Source organism: Calonectris borealis, chromosome 2 (genome assembly GCF_964195595.1).
Source record: "Calonectris borealis chromosome 2, bCalBor7.hap1.2, whole genome shotgun sequence".
Classification (NCBI taxonomy): Eukaryota; Metazoa; Chordata; class Aves; order Procellariiformes; family Procellariidae; genus Calonectris; species Calonectris borealis.
The window spans coordinates 21,881,494-21,899,348 of record NC_134313.1 but is presented as its reverse complement, the minus strand read 5'-3'; the positions used below and the strand labels follow the sequence as shown (position 1 = coordinate 21,899,348).

The 17,855-nt window shown below is 41.4% G+C and overlaps 1 protein-coding gene and 1 non-coding gene across 2 annotated transcripts in view; one reads left to right on the top strand and one right to left on the bottom strand.

The window, feature by feature from the left end:
* Positions 1–17,855, top strand: part of OXR1 (oxidation resistance 1) — a 293,610-nt gene that overhangs the window by 50,522 nt on the left and 225,233 nt on the right. The window lies entirely within an intron of this gene.
* On the bottom strand, positions 9,220–9,302 carry TRNAL-CAG (transfer RNA leucine (anticodon CAG)). The gene has a single exon. It is a non-coding gene; the product is annotated as a tRNA-Leu (tRNA).

The following is a 17,855-nucleotide window of genomic DNA, read 5'->3' as shown; positions in this document are numbered from 1 at the left end:
AAGTCTGTAGATCAGAGAATTATCAGTCCTGCCACACATAAACCTAGTCTCAATTTAAAACCACTCTAGTTTAATTTCAACTTAAATGTGAAGGGCACACAATCAGCACCTAACAGGGCTAAGTGGCATCATCTAGACTCTGCTGCATCTTTCACGTGAGAATAGCTACACTGGTGGTCAGAAATATTTTCCCTCGGGGATTGCTTGCCAGACGCATCTCTGAAACCTTCTGAAGCAGAACTGGTACAACATAGCGAGAGCTCTTGTTGTGTCCTACAGATTTTTTCAAATGCTTCTGGCAATTACATGATTTCTCAGATGTCTCCCTTTCTTTGGATGCTTTTTTAAATCCCTGCCCACAATCATAACACTGTGTCAGAGCAAAAGGCTTTTCTCCCTGTATCTTTATTTCCTAACAAAAATCCCAACATCCTGATAAAAACCAAGCCTCATTTCACAGTGTGATATGTCTGCATCCTGCTTGTATGTATAAAGCCCCGGGGTTACATTTTCAACGTGATGAATAGTAGATAGCTGCACAAATCCCATTGTCTGCTAATGGGATTTGTTCATGCTGCTCCCTGACACCTTTTTAAACACTCATACTGGTGATTTATTTTGTTACGGTGTTACAGAAGACACTTGGTAAAGTGTGTTCTGACTCCGCATTCGGCAACGTGACCGAGTCCCAGGGAACGGGACTAACTAAACGGCTGCGCCTGTGCTGCACTGCCGCAGATAGTGGTCATAGGTTGTTGGCTCCATATTTATGTGGTCATAAATTGCCTGTTTTGCTGACACTTTAAAGTAAATGAAGGAAAGCATCAGCACTGCTGGCTTTCTGGCGGGAAGCCTAAGAGCAGCTTGGTATGCCTTGTGTGTCTAGCTAATGCCACTTCGATGGAAAGTTTTAATTAAGTGCATGTCTGTGTGTGCAGAGAAGAAATCAAAGGCACTTGGGAAAAAGAAAGTGTATGTGCTCCAGACTCATTGAGGAGTAATTTGGTGAGAGCACTAAATGACTTTCAATTAATTGGAAACTATTTTCTTAAATATTGCTGGAAAGTACAAGAAAATCAGTCTGAAGGGAAGACTATAAAATTAGTCTGTAGATCTAATCCATTTGCTCCATACTTGTTGGAAGAGTCATGGTAGTACAAGTCAGAGGTGTAGGGATTGTGAAACTGATACGCTGGATTTCATTAAGCTCCCTAATTGTAATTATCAGAAGAACACTGGAAGCTGGTTCCCCTACAGCCAGTATTTTTGATTTGTCATTTCTGTAACAGTTTCTAAGCTTACAAACATGCAAAATTCATTGTTAATGCAAGTATAATTTTTATAGCGAATCTTTTGTAACTACGTAGCCATACGAAAATTCTAGCTGTGAAATTGAACTTTTTTAGCTCTGTTTCCTGGTTCTCATAGTTACAGGAACAAAATTCACTCAGTTCTCTTCAGACTGTCTAGAGGGATGGCTCTTTATGAAAAGGACAGTTGTGAGGAGCAAGGATAATTCATTTATCACTAGATATGGTACATGATTTATTTTGGATAATGTTTGGTGTATGATTCATTGTTCTATCCGCATTACAGTAAAGCCAAAAGGGCCAACCCAGGTTTGTACAGAACTCTTTTGTTCCTCTGTATGACGAGTGATTGGTCAGCTCCTTCTGTTCATCTTATTTTAAATGCATATTCTCCTGTGAACTGTACTGTCAGATGAAACCTTCCCTCATCCCCAAAGCCCTAGGTTTTTTTGTTTGTTTCTTAACATGGACAAGGTTATTTTCTGAACACAGAATTCTAGGTCTGATTTCCTAATATCTTTCTCTGTTCCTGCTGATGTTTATGAAAAAGTGGATCTGAAGACTGGAATAGATAAGGCTGCTTTCTTAGCATGAATTATCAGATGCCATTTCAGATGTATACAGCAGATGGGGAGTCTCATGGGAAGGGGAGAAATAAATGCAACAGGTGTGTCATAAGAGCAAAAAAGCTATTTATGAGAATAGTTCCAAGAATGGAAGATGCCATAAAAAGGTTATTTACCTTTTGGCAAATCACTGCATTTTGCCTGACTTTTTCTAATCTGAGAGATGAGAAATAGTTTGGCATTTATTATCAGAAACTAGTTGTATACAGAATTATCTTGTTTCTTTCTTGTATTATGGAGCAATGCTAGATGCCTCCATTGCTCATGACAAAGACAAAGAAAGGAATTCTTATGGACAACATGGGGAAAGTCCAGAACCCAGAAAAATGAATTATCTCAGACTATTCCAATAAAAGTAATGAATGCTGTGGTCTTAAGACCTTTGCCGTGGTCTTAAAACCTTAAAACCTGTAAGACCACCACCACATTAAGTTAGAGCAGTGGTCCTGTGCAGAGTGTAGGGAGACATGAGAAACGTTGCCCTTATTATAATCCCCACCCCATACACCAGGCTCGCGGGCGGCTCCTTAGGCACTGCATAGGCAGGCTCTGGAATTTGCTGCAGCAGTATGTGAATGCTAAAAAGTTCAGGAAACATAAGAAAAAACTTTTTTTAATGTGAAAGTGGTCAAACACTGGAACAGGTTGCCATGAGGGTGTATGGTCTCCATCCTGGGAGATAATCAAAACCTGCCTGGTTACGGCCCTGAGCAATCTGCTGCAGCTGAGCTGGCTCTGAGCAGGAGGATGGACTGGAGGATCCCCAGAGGTCCCCACCAGCCTCAGTGACTCTGTAGTCTGTTGCAGGCTATGAAACACAAAGAAATACCTCTACATTATGAAGCCTCTGAACCCCAAATTCCCGCGGGCATGGAAGCTTTGTCCTACTGTTTGTCCTGCTGTTTGCCACTGTCTGTATTGATTTCTCCCTTAGGGCTGGCCTTGGCCACCGTCCCAGAAGATGCTGAGCTAGGCTGACCATTGGTCTGATCCAGCACGGATGTTCCTGTGTGTGTTAAGAGGGTACTGGGCTAGACTGCAAATAAGGAGTAAGTTTAATTATGGAGGAGAGGTTATTTAGGAGAGGAGGGTAAAGCAATGCAGCCACGCCTGCAATTCATGCAGGGCTGCCCAGGGAGAGTCCTGACATTGAGCCGTGTTTCTCCTATCGGCATTGTAACTTCGGGTGGAGTTGCTGGAAATCTCCAACACCAGTGTCCCCAGCCTGATCCACCTGGGCTGCTGGTGGGGCTCAGCAGCTAAAGCGCAAGGCAGATGGTGCCCTGCGCTCACCTCTTCTCGACGAAAACTCAACGCAGCTTCCTTCTAATTTTAACTGCATTTAGTCCAGTTGTTGGGGATCCAACATTATCCAAAGAGCTAAACAAATTGTGACATTTGCCTGCTGGGCAGCTGGGAGGCTTCGATTTGTGTTATAACACTTACTTAGTTTTATCTGTTTAATAGATAGGATTATCGCGTTAACAGTTGACATCTTGTTAAAGTATGTGAAAGGTTTGCCACAATAGGAGAAGCCAAAAAGGAAAGATTTGAAATGTGATACTTCTGAAGTTAGAAATGGAGATGAAGCAAAGTAAATTAAGTTAGAAAAACAAAACAAAACCTCCAAACCCCAAAGACTGCTTCTTCTTCAACTGTGAGTCTTTCTTGTCTTTCTTTATAAATGTCAGTTTCCTCATAAATAAACAATTTGCTCTTTTAAAATAATTGGTGATGACTCAATAGCTCATCTTTATTATTGTGTATTTTAAATATGCAGACTTCAGCAAGTCTAAATCTGTGCTCTTTGGGGAAAAAAATAAGGCTTTAATCATATTCAGACCTAGCCTCCCTTTCATCTGGTAGTTTACTTGCTTTGACAGGTGAATATAACTTTCTGAGATCTGTGTTTTGTTTTTAAACCCACTCACCTACTTATGTAACTTTCCTTATGTAGAGATTGTAATTTTTATCTTACCTTAACTGACACCAGTCAGATAAAGGGGCAGGTTTATAGACATTTGCAGTTTATTTATTATATTCCAGTTGGTGTTTATAATATTCTCTCCTGAAAATTAAGTGTTTCTCATATAAAAAGGGAGGTAAGCAAAATTGCACATGGCAATGCGGAGGTATTTTTTATTATTGTTATTCAGTAAAACCCACACCGGCTACTGAGTAAAGGATCTCGACGCTGCTGTTGCTTGGGTATCTTCTGCTTTGCCCAGTGCTGATTGCCACAAGGCTGCAATATAGCTCTACTCCTCATTTTAGTTAATGAGAAAGAAAGGTAGGAAAGCGTGTAGTTTTGTTTTCTTAGAAGTTGTACGATGTAAGGCTTGTGGGCCCTCCTCTTTGAGGAGGCATTAAAGTACCTGGGTGCTTTGGTGGGGACCATCCACTAATGCTGTGCTGTGTTGGGGAGAGCGGGAGCTGTCAGAGCCTAGCACTACCACTGAAGGAACAGGAAAATAAATTATTTCCAGTTAAACACGAGTGTGAAATTACCACTCTGAGGTAAGGGTGAATATTTCTAGCAGCAAACAGCCAGTGGATTGGCCCACAGTAAAAAACCAGCATTATCTTGCAAAGGGGGATGTGACTTTTGCAAGTGAAGCAAGACTTTGGCTTCAGGACAGGCATACCCACAAATAAATACTGTTTTTTTCAATCATTTGCATGTGTTATGAAAAGCACTAGCAGCAGAAAAAACAACAAGCTGCCCCATATTGTGATGATGTCTCTCCATAGAAGATCCATGTGCAAGCTTGACTTGCAGCAAGTAGCTTTCTGCTTGTGCTATCACAAGCGTCTCTATGCTATCAGAAACAGCTATGTGATATTTTAAATTCCAGGCACCATGTTCCTCATGCCAAAGCTGCCCTTTGGGCCTGCCCCTCTGCAGTGTGGCTTATGCCAGTAGAGATCCAGGACCCCTGCACTGAGAGAAGAGCTTCTGCATGCATCATCTTTAATATAAAGATAGACTTGCATTGTCTGAATTGATTCCAGTTCATAAAGCTGACATTTAATTGACATCAGAGTTAACCATCGATGTCCTCAGCAGAGTTAGTCCAGCTTTCATGTTTTAATAACTGTGAATGTCACGGAGCCTCAGGTAGATTCCTTTCAAGGTAGATTCATTAGGGCAAAAAAGATCATTAGCTGCTGGTAATGGATTGTTTCTCAGTAAGATAAACGCAAATTCAGATATGCTTTGAACTGCCAGCGTAGGCTTGTTTCAATGCTAAAGGGAGCACTGAAGGAACCATGCTATCCTGATTATTCCTTTTACTTCTGTTTTTAAAAAAAATCTTTGAAGACCACAAAGTGTTGGAAATACACTGCCCTATCCACTAATGAGCAGTAGAAGTAATGAGATATCTCAAAACTCCCTCAGTGTCCACCTACTTAGTGTATACTTGGCTGAACTTCATCTAACTCTTTTCAAAGTGACATGTGGATTTGGTGTCAGGAGAGAAATACTGGAAGCTGTTTCCATCCATTTCAGTCATTCAGTCACTCATGCTGAGTGATAAGCACTGATCAGATCTGGATATCTATTATGCTTTGTGATGAGCATCTAATGAGATGGTCTCTGCCTTGCTGTCTTCTCCTGTAGTCCATCAGCAACATTCATAAAACCAGGATGAGAAAACTTTGGTCATAGGCGTTCATTTGCTGGAGAAAAGTTTATATGAAGGAAAAAATACTATGTGGCAATATCCTCTCATGTGTGATGGTGCAGTGGTGGTAATGGTAGAAGCCCCGCTTGCCCATAAAATTATCTATTTCTCTGAAACCCCTTCAGGGGGATTTCACATAGGGTGTGGGGTCTGCCTCTGTTCTTTCCCCTTCTGGTCAATAAGGGCTCTGCTCACAGGTACAGCTCTGGCTGCAGCTGCCACACAGGAATAAGGGAATCCTTTTTCCTTATTAACTGAGAGATTGTATTCAATAGAGGCTTGCTGAAAGAAAACCGCTCCTTTGGTAAAGCACAACATTTTCCCGTGGCTTTTACCTCCTGTTTGCATTGGCATCTTGAAATATGTTCGTTTGAAAAAGTGTATCGTCCCTTTCTTTAAAAAAAAAAAAAAAAGATTTGTCATTCTCTGTATCTTATTTACCAGAAGCGCTCCCTCGTGCACCACTCTAGAAAGAGAAAAAACTCCTGCGCTGTTTGTGGTTCTGTACTTCATGCCTTGTGACATTTTCTCACAGGAAATATTCACAGCATATGCGAATGCTGAGAGTTTGGTCTCGGTCCTTGTGACTAGCAATGGCTAAGATGTACGCAGTTTAATCTCAGAAACAGTCAAACATGTGCTTCCTTTAATAATGGAAGTTACGTAAGTCTGGACATCTTGTCTAGCTAATGTGATTATTTGACAAGAGAGCTGAACATACTCACATGAAGAATTTGAACCTAGCCTCACTAAACAGCTTGTATATAAAAGAGTGCAGATATTGGCATGCGATTATGAAATAGCTAGCATACATACTGATAATCAGATTTTTTTAAAAATAATTGTTCTTCTTTCCCTCAAATGCCTCTCTAGATTCTGTCCAGTCCGTCTTGTGAAAGTTTCTGAAAGCCAATTTGTAGAAAGGGACTGTCTTCCCAGAAATCACTACTATCAGTTAACATGTGCTTTGCCACAATTTGGTGCATATTCTAATATTACTACTATTGCAAATTGTGTTGGTGGGACTTGAAAGACTATAAACAACCAGGATGCTACTTTCAGGTTTCATCCAAAATGGATCCCACAGGAAGACCAGCCAACACTGCACCCTGCAATTTACAGTTGTGGATTACTGCTTTAGGCAGCTGCCTATTGATTTTTTTGTATGTCTGTCAGACCCAAACACACTGGGCCTGCTGTGCATTCATAGCAGGCAAATGTGCTGCTTTCAGAATTCCAATACTGGTAGAATTGCTGTCTGGAAGATGGAATTAAATACTGATTTAGCATTGACAGTTCAGGAGATTGTGATCTTAACATTGCTTTCTGCAAGGATGTTCTGCAAAACATCCCCGTGTATGTTGACGGGACTGTAGTGCTGCTTGCCTACTAAGAGGGGATGGCTTAACACAACCCCATGGGTTAAGGTTCTGGAGAAAACCAGATACATATCTTCTGTACACAAGGTATGGTAGAAAAGTATTTTAGGTAGGTATGCAACACTACTCAAGGAGTGTTTGGTAGCATTTGCAGATGGAAAGCATTAGTTACCTTTGTCGGAGTCCGTGTTAGTATCAGATAATTAAAACACTCCCTTAATCTGTTTCTTCCTCTGGAATAATTCATTAATTCACCTTTTTTAGCTGCAAATTTATAATGATCTAGTGCTATGTGTGTTCAGAGGTCATTACTGCATGTCTACTGAGCATTTGCAATACTGGATATTTAACATTTACAGCTTATGGCGCTAAAAATCCTAGTCTTCCACTTCATTCATGGGAAGAGTGTTCTTGTGACGGATGTTTGTGACCTTGTTTTTCGGAAATACTTTGTATTCCAGAGTGTCACTTAATGTGTACTTAACTCTAAATAGGTAACGTGAAAATTTAATTCATTTACTGATTCATACGTGCTTTTGAGAGGTTTTTAAATTTTAACAAAACAAAAACATAGTGCAATATCCAAAGTATTTGAGAGAGCAAGTTAAAAGATAAAAAAAAATTTAAAAAAGCTAGTTTTGAGATGGAAGCTGTAGTTATAGGAAACATCTGGAGCCAAAATAACAGCTCACCTCTGGCAGGACGGGGAGGGAGGGAGGTACATTCTGGCTTCTCCCTCTCATGCTCTGCTCCACTCATTCCCCTGCTCTTGCAGCTTAAGCAAATGCCACAGCTTTCCAGGTATTCCTTAGCAGGTGGGTCCCAGTCCCTCAAGCAGCAGAAGACCAGCTCGGGGAAGCAACGTTTCTTGCTACGTCAGTGAGGCATATAGCTTGACATCCAGCGTTAGAGCTAGTGCAGGGAAGAAGCAGGGCTACTGCAGGCATGGTGCGGCGGCGACACGCAGAAACGCCACCAGCTTTTAGTGGTTGCTTTCTGAACTGCACTCTTCTTTAGCCTGAGACAATTAGATCTCCCATTTTAATTTAAAACTCCATTTTTTTTAGGATAGGATAGAATGGAGTGGAATGGAGTGGAATGGAGTGGAATGGAATGGAATAGAATAGAATAGAATAGAATAGAATAGAATAGAATAGAATAGAATAGAATAGAATAGAATATTTCAGTTGGAAAATACTACAACGATCAGCTAGTCCAACTGCCTGACCACTTCAGGGATGACCAAAAGTTAAAGCATATTTTAGGGGCATTGTCCAAATGCCTCTTAAACACTGACAGGCTTGGTGCATCGACCACCTCTCTAGGAAGCCTGTTCCAGCATTTGACCACGCTCTCGGTAAAGAAATGCTTCCTAATGTCCAGTCTAAACCTCCCCTGGCGCAGCTTTGAGCCATTCCCACACGTCTTGTCACTGGATCCCAGGGAGACGAGATCTGCACCTCCCTCTGCGCTTCCCCTCCTCAGGAAGCTGTAGGGAGCAATGAAGTCACCCCTCAGCCTCCTTCTCTCCAAATTAGACAAGCCCAAAGTCCTCAGCCGCTCCTCACAGGACATGCCTTCCATCACTTTCACCAGCTTTGTTGCCCTCCTCTGGACACATTCAAGGACCTTCACATCCTTCTTAATTGTGGGGCCCAGAACTGCACACAGTAATCAAGGTGAGGCCGCACCAACGCTGAATACAGCGGGACAACCGCCCCTTCTGAGGGGCTGGCTGTGCTGTGTGTGGTGCACCCCGGGATGCAGCGGGACAACCACCCCTTCTGAGGGGCTGGCTGTGCTGTGTGTGGTGCACCCCGGGATGCGGTTTGCCCTCTCGGCAGCCAGGGCACACTGCTGGCGCGTCCTGAGCCTGCTGTCGGCCAGCACCCCCAGATCCTGTTCTGCAGGGCTGCTCTCCAGCTGCTCCTCTCCCAGTTTATACTTGTGCCCAGCATTACTGCGTCCTGGGTGCAGGATCCAGCATTTGGACTTGTTAAACTTCATCCCATTAATCCTAGCCCCATGCTTCAATCTATCTAGATCCCTCTGCAAGGCCTCTTGTCCCTCAAGAGAGTCAACAGCACCTCCCAGTTTGGTATCATCAGCAAACTGGCTAATGGTGCACTCAACTCCTGCATCCAGGTCGTTGATAAATATATTGAACAGGACTGGCCCTAGAATTGAACCTTGAGGAACACCAGCCCCAAAAGGGAAGTGTCAGAAGTGGGATTCGAACCCACGCCTCCAGGGGAGACTGCAACCTGAACGCAGCGCCTTAGACCGCTCGGCCATCCTGACCTGCAGCACACTGTGGCTACCACTGTACAAGTTGTATATTCGTAGATGTTTTTAGTGATGCTATATTGTACTAACAGAGAATGTTAAAAAATATTCCAAACTAGAATGTACATTGTGTGAATCTAATGTAACTGTAATAACGGATGTTAATTTGGTACATGCAGCTGTTTTCACTCTGTGAGTACCTGAGTGTTGGTATGTTGAGAAAGAAGCAGGGACTGTTGCACATAAATTACGTATGCCATGTAGCAGAAGTTTGAAGGCGTACAGAAATGAATAAAAATGTGGTATGTTGCACAAAGGCATTGCTTAAGGCTGATTTGTTTCCTGTAATGTCTATGAAAATCCCCTTGAGACAGGTACAAGTTATTCATGGGGAGAGTTCTCTGTGAGATTTGAAAGGGGACTGTGACACGGAAACAAATTGTATGTCCCCGTGCTGCATTTTTATAAAAGGTATTCATGTACTTGGAAGTTGCATCCAGGAAGCATAGAAATTTGGTCAGGATTTCAGAGTAAAAGTCAATACGGAAGGCAAGAGGTATACTTGTTTGGGAGCATCAGCCATCTAATGGCTCTGTTTGGAATGTAAATTTAATAGAAAAATCAAATTTTGGAAGGGACAACCAGAAACTATTAGAAATGGCAAGTATACCTCTGGCCCCAAAACGTAATTATTCCTCAGAACCTTAAGGAACAACATTTTCCAATGGCAAAAAAGGCTACAGTCTCTACTAGATTGGTCAGAAATTGATACTGATTTTATTTGGTACTGGTAGTGGAGGAAAACCGTTGCTATTGTTTAGAGAAACCAATTCTTCTGGCTCCAGTTTGTCAATGTCTCTCTTGCACTGGGGAGCCCAAAGTGCGGGATCCAGTACTCTGATGCAGTCTCACTGGTGCTGAGTAGAGGGAAATGATGACTTGTCTTGACCTGCTGGCCATGTCCTTCCTTAGAGATACACGAGAGTTGACTGGACAAGGCCATGTCTTGTCCTGACTTCAGAATTAGATCTGACTTCAAAGCTGGCCCTGCTTTGAGCAAGGTGTTAGAGCAGGTAAGTTGCTAAAGGTCCCCTCAAGCCTAAATTGTTCTGTGATTCTACAATTGTGCCATAATTTTGAACAATTTTATGTAAGAACACTCTTATGAATTGAGAGCATTAATGCTGTATCTTGGATATGTAGTTAATGTGTCCCAAACCTTTGCATTTTTACCCTTGTACTCATTCTAGGGCAACAAGTAGTCTTGTCTGAGTCCTAACTGTATGTAAAGACTAGCCTATGTAACCAATATTTTTATAACATACTGGAAATTTTATGCTTCTTGTTATGATGGGAGACAGAAGGTATGCTGTAATGCATTTCAGTGTTCCAGTCTTGGAGAAAGAGCAGGCCTGGTTGACTTACTGGGAGGGATTCTTTTATGGGCAGAGGTGCAATTTTCTCATATTTAGAATTAGTATATATTTAAATGCTGTGGAAGCAGGGACTTGGTACCAAAGGTCACAAAACCTGTTTATCTGGAGTCAGAAGTTTTGCCCAAATACATCTTGAATGGCTGGGAAAAGTAATTAAATAGGTCTTAATTTAAATCAAGTCTAAGTCATAAAGGTAACATTACCCACAGGCTTCAGGACTCGTGGATCACACAAGGAAGGCTCTTCTTGCAGAACTAAGTGCGTATCAAACAGTGACCTCAGTGAAGAATCAGCCCAAGCCTATTCCTGCACAGCACCAGTGAGAATTTTTTGGCTCAGAAGTTCAGGAGTTAATTCTCAGGCTGTTGCCCAAAAATCTGCTGATCTGGCTAACTTGCTGGTCAAAATGTAGTGGTACTTAATTTGCAAAGGGTGGATTCAGCCCCGATTGCTGACCCACGACTCAATTTCATATAGCAGTTGCCATACTGACTGAATTGTGCTCTAGTAAGCGAACTGGAAACCTCAATAAAAATTACATATTTATAAAGATGTATGTATTCCCCAACTGCTTTGACAGAGCCTTAACTAACTGCTGGTCCATCACACAGTCAGACTCATTGGACTTGAAGCAGGAGGTTGTTCTGTAGCAGGATGTTGATGGGCTCCAGCAAATGTGTTCCTCAGCCACTGAAATGAAGTCCCTGTGACATGAGGTGCATTGGTGTTATCCATCGGAAGGGTTAGCTCTACTGGTTCCCGAGTTGTCGTGGATGAGTGGAACGTACCTCACTCAAAAGACAGAAGCAGCAATATGTTTTATTGAGGTAAAATAATAATTTGACAGAGTTCAGTAATTTCATGGAATTTAACAGCGTTTAACAGTGGTTTGACAAGGTTCAATAAGTTTGATGGCAAGGTTCATCTTGTTAATTACTGCATGGAAGAAACATACAAAGGAAAATTGAGTTAGAATCGAGTTAGAATGATTCACACAGAGACCGGAGATGCAAAGAGTAAGGAACACTCTCCCGTGGATTCACGAGGTTCAGAGTAGAACCCATTGCTTTCTAAACTCCTTATGGAGCCTAGATGTAGCTGGATCCAATCTTAGTCTCAGACTTGGACAACGGTTTATGCCTAATGCAATTATCTATACAATGTTTATAATAATATTGAGTAGCTACATGGATTAGTAATGTTTCATTAGTATTAATTCAGCATGCTGTCAGTCACTTACTGAGGGTCTGTCGCGGGTAAGGGATCTCTCCACCGTGGGTAAGGAAGGATCTCTCAGTCTCAGGTGAGGAGCCTCAAACCTTGAGAGGCGTCCCTGCTCCAGGGGAGAGTCACCTGGCGTGCAGTCCAGCTGCAGTTCAGGGAGAGCTCAAACTGGGCCCATCCTGATGGTGGTATCTGTAGAGTGAAGTAGTTGGCTGCTAGTCCATGGTATAGACAAGATAGGTGTCTTCATTTTAGCTCTGGTATCTTGTTCCGTACTTTGGTTATCTTGCATTTTTGGGTTTCAAAGCCACCTTTTGAAGCATTTTTTGGAGGCACCTTCACTCCCTTGTGCGTGAGCTAGGAGCTTCCAGCTCGCAGGTTCACCACAGGGCGTGAGGCTGTTGCTCCTCGGTCAGCCTGAACCAACGTACGGCTGGGGTCAGGCGCATCCGTCTCACAAGTGCGTGTTCTGATGGCAGCAGGTGCAGAACAGGAAGCTCGGTCCTTTCGGGTATCCTTACCGATATTCCCTCGTACATCTTTGTGCTGGTGCCTTACCTAAGATTTCAATAATAGACTCCTATTCTTAGCATATTTGGAGAAAATCTGGTTCCATTTTGTATTACTTGTGCTTGTAACAAAAAGCAGTGCTAAGTCCGAGTTTAGTTTTCAGAATACCTAATGACAGCCGACATTGTTCTAGAAAGTTCAATGAGATAATGGAAAATACTGAAAAATAATTTTAATGTGGCTGTGCATAATAAAATCCTTAGTAATGACTTGTCCTCTGAAAACACATTTGAAGAATCAAGTTAAGAATAATGCTAAACCCATATAAGCTAATGTGAAAATGTCGGCAATGATCACACTGATCAATGGAGCTTCAAGTGCTGTTCACATTAAAGTGAATTAATGGATTTAATCAGAGTAACAGGAAACATTTTGGGGGAAAAACATCTTTCCTCAAATAGAACTCAATAAAATAGTAGGATTTTTCTTTTATTCGTATATTTTTCCCTTGTGAGTTTACAGCTATTGTACCTGCCTGTAATGTCAGTTGATGAGGTTTATGATTTTATGGATGTTAGATGATGCTTCATAAAACTCTTTACAATTAGAAAGGGAAACAATGTTTGTAAATTCTGGTTTTATTCTGGGCAAAATTCAGAAATAACAGGTAGCAACAAGGAGGTTTCCGAATTCAGAAGAGTAGCCAGATTCCACACTTGGATGTAGGTACACAGTTTTTTCTGATTATGCTCCAGCTTCTGGTTGTCACTCCCTAAACACTTTCTGGAGAAAGAGATTTAACCCAAGACCATTTAGAGCTGAAATGATGTGCAGAATGGTCAGCTAAGCTAGCAAGTCTTGGGGCTGTAACCTTCACACCCAGAACACCTGGGAAGAGAAAGTAATATGTACTCATCGCCTAAGCTTACATCCGTACAACCCTGTCAAAAACCAGTGAAGCTGCAGGGGTCTGAATTTAGTGGTGCTATTCAGTTTTAATACTGACTTTGAAATTGTTCTTGTAGATGTTATGGTAAAGCTTACTGTGCTGTAGTGATTTACACTGATGTCAGTGTACAGTAGCTGTCGATCTATTTAAGTGCTCCAGGTCCAGCATCTTCAGCACTGGAGATAAAAGGCATGCCAACATCCCTTGATACCAAAAGGCCTCTCCCACCTTTTCTGTCCCTCCTCTGTCACTTGATAGCCCCTCCTTGGCCATTCTGGGTTTCTGTCCTGCTTTAATCAAAGCCACTCACAAAGTGAGAACGTGTTTTGTGCTTTTGTGCTGTTCTTTCTCCGAATAGGAGAATTGTTTTCCTCCTTATGTTTCAGGGCTCTTCCTGTGGGCTGTGAAAAAAATATTAATTCATAAAGAATGGCTGAATCCTGTGGGATCAATGCATCTCCTTCTGAAGAGAAAGTGGAGTATGTTATATGGATGATAATGTGGTTAAATGTGGTTAAATGGAGACTTACTTTAAAAATATGATGCCTTTTCAATACTTTTGTAACTTCACATTTGGCCCCTAGTTCTGCAAATGCTGATGTGCTTAACTTAACAGGTATCACTAGTCCTGTTGTCAGACCTTTGTGGTTGCACAAACAGTAATAGAAAGCGATGCATAGACTCAGAATGTTGTCAGGAACCTGGGAAGCTCTCTTCCCACTCCATGTAATCTTTAGGGACCAGACTCACTCCTTTTTATTAAAAAACTATCTATATCAGAAGCAGAAACAGATTGTGAGCTAGAAGCAAGACTGCTGTTCATCGGATTCATGTCGTCTCAGCTGCCAGCTGTCTTTGCAGCAGAACTTCAAGTCTTGTCATGGTCACAGGGAGGAATGGGCTTGAATAGTAATAGAGGCTTTGTCCTGGGCATATTCTAGCCATTCTAGTGGGAATCAGAGATTTGTGGGGGGCAACTGAGAAAAAAAATGATGTTTGTCTTACTCTGTTCACATGCGTCTTCTCTATGAAATAACTCATCCTCAAAACACGTTGTAAGTATGAATGCTCATAAACCTCCTTTGAGTTAAGTACATTCCCTTAAATTCCCAAAATTAGTAAACTACATTTGAAGATATAAAGCAGATTAAATGTGTGGAACCCTGTGGTGGTTATAGGAAATTGGGAATACTAGAAAAGGCTGGCATAGCATGTCTGCACTCTGTGATGGTAACAGAAGATGCCTCAGGAGCATATGTTATCAGCAGGATCCAGAAGAAGTGCAGCATCTGTGTGTGTGGCAGGGAAGGGAGAATTCCTTCTATCCCCTGAAACTAATGCCGAGTATCAGCTGTTTTTTCCTCCCAAATCACTATTTCATTGTGAACTTGAGTAGCAACTGGAGAGCTCTTTGCTCTGTGATTGCTGGCTGTTGAGCTGGAATAACTTTTTTTCTTATACTTTTAATTCCAAAGTGTAAATTGGGGAGTTCTTCAAAACAAAAAGATCGAACTGCCTTTATTTTAATAATTATGTCTGCTGTTCTCAAGAGTCATGAGTATGTTCCTGTTTAGGGTAAGGCATTAACAGCTGTGAGGATAGTGAGTGGATTTCTTGTCCACTTTCATTAGAACAAATTCAAATGAAGAGCTGAGCTCAGTCCTGTTCCCGACCTGTCCTCTTCCTGTCCAGGAACCTTTCAACTCCCATGGATAAAAGTAGTTACATTTATGACTGTAAGTCCAGGGTGTGGATGTGGGTGTGTATGGCTGCAGTAAAAGGTAACTTGACAGCTGACACCGGGGCAGAACCTGACCTGCAAAATCCTAATGACTAATTGATGAGCAAGCATCTAACCTGACTTTCAGCTTCCAGCTCAAGTGTTCTAGCAATGAAAAATATCCTTGTTCTTGTTTGGGGGGGGGAAAAAAAAAAAAGAAAGAGAATCTGTAAATCATTGGAGATGTGCTAAGCATGGAAACTCGTAATGACAGAGTAACTATATTTTATTATTAACAGTGAATTTCTTTTAATTTTAAATATTTAAAAAGCTTAAATATTTCAAGCACAACTGCACATTTATACTCTGTTAAGTTCTGTCCTTATTTATAAAGGCAATAGCAAGCAAACTATTGAACCTGAGGCAGCTAAGTGTTGCAGCCTCGTGGTAATTAATTGATGTTAAAAGAATCAGATGATGTTCTGTTTCCCAGGCTCTCAAGTGGAAGAACCAGGAATAAAAGTAGTTTATCGCCTAACCTGTGCTGGAGGCCCTGTGTCCTCTCCTGGCGCTGTCCAGGAAGGCTGAGACAAGGTAGAGAAGTTTTAGCTAAACAGGGCCAGGGTTTGGCTGTTAGACCTGGTTGTGGAGAGCTGGATGCAACAGCAAGAGTCTTAGTGAAGGGGGAGCTCAAGAAGGGCTTGCCTCCTGCTATCTAGAGGAGGGAGAACCGTATGGGATTATCTATCTAGGGCATTGCAGGCGGTTGGCTTTTCCAGATTTTTGCAGGGTAATAAACAAGCTTCGAAGAAAGGAGAGTAAGCTGACTGTGGCTTGGTTTCTATTTCCATGTGATAAAGCCACTTCCTACTTAGCAAAATTCTATGAAAACTGTAAATCTCAGACCTGTTGGTCCCTGATACTGGTTGTGCTTGGTACCTCCTTTTGCACATTCCAGCCTTTCTCTCTTCTCTAGATGGAAAAGATGGCGCCTGTGGCCATTTGCTCTCTGATACACAAGTAAATGCTGCTTCGTAGGTGCAGAGGACAGAGGTAACGAATTTCCAGCTGATTTTATATGGGCTTATTTGTAATAAAAAAGAATGCAACATGCAGCACTGCTAATTATCACACAATGGCAATGATGATAAATAATAATGATACTCTATACATATTATATAATAAAAATACTGAAATATCAAATAATGATTAGCATATTATAAATATCTGGAAGGTTTCTCAAGAGTGTTGTATGTTTGGAAAATGGGGTTTGTTAGTGCAGTTATCAATACTAGAGTCTTGTGACTGTGTTATGCAGTATGAGAAAGAAATAAGCAATATGTTAAGTGGCAGATACCTAGTCCTTCACTGTGTACAGAAAATAGTAACCCAGTAAGTGGCAAATATTAGCCATTCCCTTAGACTTTCCTCTTTTTCTAAAAGCAAGATCTTTACACATTTACTTCTGTTATCCTAAAGAGAGATAGTGTCTTTTTCTTTCCCTCAAAAGACTTTCTATTTTCATGATTAATATGTTCGTTGCATACTGTGAAGAGGGAATCTCTGCTTTTCTCCGAGACCCGTGCTGACTCCCCATCGTTTGCTTTCCAAACTAACATAAGGACTATTTGTGTTTGCAACAAAAAGAAATCATGCTGATTCTGAGTGCGGTTTTCTTGTTGGCATTTTAGAAACTGTTTCAGGCTCTTCTTAATATTTAGGCAAACTAAATGTTTGCTTTTTGTAGTGTTGCTGTTGACATTTCTTAAGGGAATTGCTGAAGATGTTAACAACTTCCCACCACAGGCATGCTGTAATGGAATAGTTCTCTGCTTGTGCTCCTGACACAAATTCCTCTTAACTGATGTTTTTGCTGAAAGTAATGTGATTGTGATAACTTATGTGAGTCAGGGTAAATGTGAACCACCCTGGCTATTTTGGGGAGCACAAATGTCTGCTAAACTCCTTAGTGTTTTGCTTCTTGCAGATATAACAAGCAGAAGGTGCCAATTTATTGTGTGCATCAGAGCCTCTGTGCTGCACAAACATCTGCAGTGCAGAGCGGGAAGAAAGGCTGCAAGGAGCTCTGGTAATTGGCTAAGCCTGGCAGCCGGGAGAGCTTGTAACTCAACCAACAGAAATTGGTCAGTTAGAGTTTTGGCTAATTTTGAAGCCAGTAGCCATGAAAAACAATCACAGAGCAGAACTTGCCCTTACATGTGGAGTGTATGCCCCAAGGGCACTGTAGGTTAGGCATAGATTACTGTTATTGTGAGTTTGCTTTTTTAAGCCATGCTTTTGAACCTGTGCACTGTCATATCTTTAATATCTGGTCAATACAAACAGCGTGTAATTACGTCAGCAATTAACCCAGGACTATCCACTTAGAGAATTTCTTTAACCTTTTATGTGTGAAGGTTTTGAAGATTCTTCAAGCAGGTTGGATTTTGTTCTGGAATCCCTGATTAAAAGTATGAAACTCTTACATGCAGCCAGCCAGCCAGTTTAGCCTGTGTATTAAAAGCCTGTGTATTACTTTTAATAAGATCTTGTAGATTCTTATTATCTACAAGAATCAGCTATAGCTTGTAATCTTTTAGCAATGCAGTATCTTTTTGACTGGTCACCATGTATTGCAGCTTTGGAACAAGTTTTCCGCAAAACACATTTCTGTTTTAAAATCTTTTTGATTGAAAAGCATTTTTGTTTCTGGGATTATCCTAACCTTG